The sequence below is a fragment of the Carlito syrichta genome, unplaced genomic scaffold (genome assembly GCF_000164805.1).
Source record: "Carlito syrichta isolate Samal-C Ts95f unplaced genomic scaffold, Tarsius_syrichta-2.0.1 Scaffold145269, whole genome shotgun sequence".
NCBI lineage: Eukaryota > Metazoa > Chordata > Mammalia > Primates > Tarsiidae > Carlito > Carlito syrichta.
Genome location: NW_007089365.1, coordinates 74,701 through 79,266, shown reverse-complemented (window position 1 = coordinate 79,266; position 4,566 = coordinate 74,701).

Sequence of the window (4,566 nt, the reverse complement as noted above, 5' to 3'; positions counted from 1 at the left end):
GTTTCCCAGTCTCTGGCCCAAGTATCGGGCCGACTGGGGGCCCTTGTCAAGGGCGGGTCTCCTCAATTTCTATGCTGCAAAAGTCATACACACCATCTCAGAAGAGAAATATATGGGAGAAGCAATATCTCAGGACTCACAACAATTTTTCTCCTCTGAGCTCCGAGAGCTTTTCCAGGACAATGTTCCTTTATATTCCTATAATATAATGCAAGAAGGATTGTGCTCCTCACTTTCTAGATAGACATATTTTCCAGAGAGCTGTTTCTGACAGCTAGTTAGTGAGGGGGCTGGATCAGAATCGATAAGTCCTGAAGCCCTTTTTTATTTTTACAAAATGAAAACAGCTCTTTTTTTCTGATTATAAAAATGATGCATGCCCATTGTTTCTTTAAAAATTCAAACAGTACAGAAAAACATGAGAAAGAAAAATAAAATATTACCCAAATTCTTCCACTGAGAGATAAACAAATGTGGACGCTGTGGTACTTATCTTTCTAGCTCTTTCTCTGCATGTGGGCACACACCTGTTCTACCAACATCATTTTACCTACATCCGGGTTTCTCAGCCTGGCACTGTTGACATGGGGGCTGGGCAGGTCCCTGCCGTGGGGCCCATCCTGTGCACTGTAGGATGGTAGCAACATCCCAGCCTGTACCCACCAGATGCAGTATTTAGCAAGCCTCTGATCCCAGTGACAATCAGAAATGTCTCCAGATGTTGCTGGGGACCGGGGAAGGGCTTGCCCCAGTTGAGAATCAGAGATAAATGGAGTCATGTTCCTACTGCTGTGTTTGAATAGAGGAGAGAGTCAGGCTTTCTCTCTTATGCCTTTTGTGTCCTTTGGTTTTTAGCATCAGAGTCGAGGGTTAAGGTCCACTCTGACATTTCTAGGGTAAGAATTTGGGTAAATTTTCTCGATTTCTCTGAGCCTCGGTTTGCACATCTGCAAACAGGGACAGTGACAGGACAATGTCTGTGCCACCAGTCATTGAGTGTGTCCCAGGAATGAGGCATGGGAGAGGGGTTCCCCTGGGGCCCATCAAAACACTGCCGGGTGGGTTCAACTGTGTGCCTGGCTTTGTGCTTCCTGAGGTGGGGGCTGGGCAGAGGGGTAGGAGGCTGGGGTGACGGGTGCCGGGACTGAAGTCGTGAGATTTTGTTTGTGGGCTTTGCTTTTTAATCCAATTATCTTGGGGAACAGAGAAGCACGAGTCAGCTTCAGTAGAGCATGCTAGGTTTGGGGGGGTGTTTTTTTTTCTGTGTAAGCTTTGATTTCTTTTGAGCTTAAGATATTTTTTAAAAATAGAGAAATGTACAAGATGAGTTGGAGGTTTAAGCAAATTGGTTTATTCCATGTGGGGGAGCTGGGTTGAGTCACAATCCTGGTTTTGTTGGATTTTTACAAAGTAGTCTCTGGTTTCAATGTGAGTGAAGAGAAAACTGACGGCCAGTCAGCCTCTCCTCTCACCATGTCCCTTCCAAGCTCTACCTCCCTTTCTGCAAGCATACCCTCCCTTATGCCCTGGGACAGCCAAACGAGGCCCTGAGGCTCACGGGCCCCTTGGGGGCCAGGTCCTCACGTGGAAGGGACACATGTGAAGTGACTATGCGTCCCAGCCCCTCCTCAAAGATTCCAGAGCCTCCCCTTCTCCCTGGGGCCCTGCAGGGCTGCCCCTGCCCACTCTCTTTCTTACACCTCTTTCTCCGCCACAGAGGCCTTTGCACATGCTGTTCCCCTACCTAGTGCATGCTGCCCCCTTGTCTTGGGGGCTTCTCTGAGAAAGGCTCTTGTGCCTCAGGGCACATCTGCTTGCAGCCATGTGTTCCGCTTCTGTGATTATCCAATCAACTGGTCTCCCCATAAGGCCACCAGCACACTGAAGGTTGGGGTCCTGTTGGATTTGCCACTACTCTATGACACTGTTCCACGCAGGCAGACATAGCCCATCAAGTCTGAAGGAAGGAGGGAAGGAAGAAGGTGCTTTCATCTTCACAAGTGTGATTCTTTTTTTTACCTTCAACATCTCAGCCTTCCCTGCCGAGTGGTACACGCACATCTACATTGGCCCTCTGCTTCCTGCCTCTCCTGGAGCCGAGTAAGCATCTCCCATCAGTGGCTTCAGAGATGCAACCGTTAAGTCACCTGCCTGGTGGCCCGGGCCGCCTGTGCTGCAGGCATGGGGGAGAAGCGATGATTCAGTGCTTCCCTGGCAAGAGTGACCAAGTGGCCGCTGCAGCCTTGCCGAGAGGCCATCTCCACCCCTAATGGAGAAATTATGTGAGGCGTAATTTATAGTAAAAATCAAATGAGCATTAATCCTGGTGAGTCATCCATGCAGAAAGGGCACTCGTTGGCTGTGGACAGGCTGCGGTGGCGACGGCTGAATGTCTAATTAAAAGGAGAGGTTGGTGCTTGTGTGGGGCGGGGGCGGGGGTTGAGCCCTTCCCTGTGGCTGTCGGACATGTGTCTACATGGCCTCGCAGGGAGGATTCACGGCCAGGAGGGACTTGGTGAATAGTCTGTCCAGCTTGCTCATTTTACAAATGGAGACTCAGAGACCAGGGGAGAAGCCACACTCACTGCTCATCCTTTCCTCAAGCTTCCGTCCTTGTCCACGTGGTCACATCCTCCTCAACTCCACCTGTTCTTTTGCATAGTCCTCTTAAGGCTACCTCAGCCCCATTCCTCTCATTTCTTCCTTCTGTCTCCTCCACTCTGGTCCAGGTACTGTGGCCTTTCTGCAAGAAGACTCCAACAACCTCTATCCCATGGTTCCTGACCTTCACTGGCCTCCAGTGGCATTCTAGAAAGAACTTTACAAAGTGCAAATGGGTTGTATCACTGTCTATGTAAAACACTGGCTCGTCCTCACGGGGAAGATCCAAGCTGGGGGCAAGGAGAGGTCAAGGCCTTCCCATGTACTGCCCTCCCCACCATGGGGGCACACTTTATGTCTGGTTGCCTGGTTACCCCCTCATTCCACTTACATGCTACCTCCTGCAGGAAGCCCTCCCTGCACCTCCCTGCTAAGACCCCACTATTCACTTGGTCAAGGTCTGTCTCAGGAACAGGCTTTAAGCTCCACAAGGACTGGCCCATGTCCACCTTGTCTTTCCCATGGGGTCCAGAAAAGGGCCTGGCGTGCAGTAGGCGTGTGTATGTCTTGCAGCCTGCTGCAGGCTCTGGCTTGTTGCAGGGAGCTGGTGTTGGTGCTGGGGCCCTCTTCTCTTCTTCCTCCCTGGGCCTCTCTCTGGTCCTCAGGGACGCTGAAGAGGGGCTTCTCCACTCCCACACCAATCCCGCCTTGATCTGCCTTGGCAGCAGGGCCGTGTGTATTCTTCCTCCCTGCCAGGCTGGAGGGCCCAGACATCCCAGGAAGGTATGAGGAGCAGGCCACAGATGGTATCCACTCACAGGTGGGTGTGAACGCCTGGTGCATGGGCACATTTGCTTTCTGAGAGGGTGGCATCAGCCCAGATTTGCCTCAGGTTATGAGAACTGCCTTTTGAGAGACTGGAGAATTTTGGGGGAGAGTTGGGAGATATTCTTGGGCATACAGGTCCTCCCTAGAAAGCCAAGAGTATACTCTGGGCTTTCTTCAGCATGTGGAAACCACAGCTAACAGCCAGGCGAATGGAGCCTCGGGCCTGTGGGACAGTGCTGCCTGTGGCCCCCCAGCTGGCCTGGGAGTCTGTGGCCAGTGGGTTCCACACTGGAGGAGGCTTGGGCCTCCCTGGTGGGTCCATGGTACACACATTTGGAGCATGTGGCAGCAGCTTCCAGGCCTGCGATCCCCGATGCCCTCCTGTGACCTCCGACTCTTCACTATCTGTGGCTCCAGCCAGAGCCCAGATGACTCCTGGACACCGACTCTTCCACCTCACAGCCTGTCCTGCCCCACCCCAACTTCTTCCCTCCCTCCCCATGACACTCCCCCATGTAAAAGGCTATCCCCTCCCACCTGAGCTGCCACAGCCACCTTGTAAGGGAGCTTCCTTCTAGAATGCCACTGAGGCACTGTAGAGTTTCTACAACTGTGGTCATGTCACTCACATGTGCACATGCAGACACCACATGTGTGCATGCACATGCAAATACTACACATGTATACCCATACTACATAGGTACACTGGCTGTACAAATATTACATGCATGTACACACACTGCATAGGTGCAGTCGCTGCACACAACACTACACGCACATGCAGATGTTGCACATACATGTACACACACTGCACATGTGGCTGTGCTCCCCAACCTCCTTTGTCCCTAAACGTCCTCACCGTATGCTTGGAGGGGCCCCCATCTCTGCATCCTTCCCATGGCCCATGAAGGATGTAGCCCCTCTGAACTTACCTGCTGCTCTCCTCTTCCCTGGCTCGCTCTTAGGCCTGTGGCTGTGGATGGGGAGAGGCTGCAACCTTACAGTCGCTGTGTTTTCCTCTGTAGCACCTTCTTGATCCCAGAAGGTGTGAGGCCTTGGCTTCTCTCTGTAGTGGACCAGCACTGCTCCTAACTCATGAGCGCTGGAACCAACTGATGGAGATGGAGATGGCGGTGG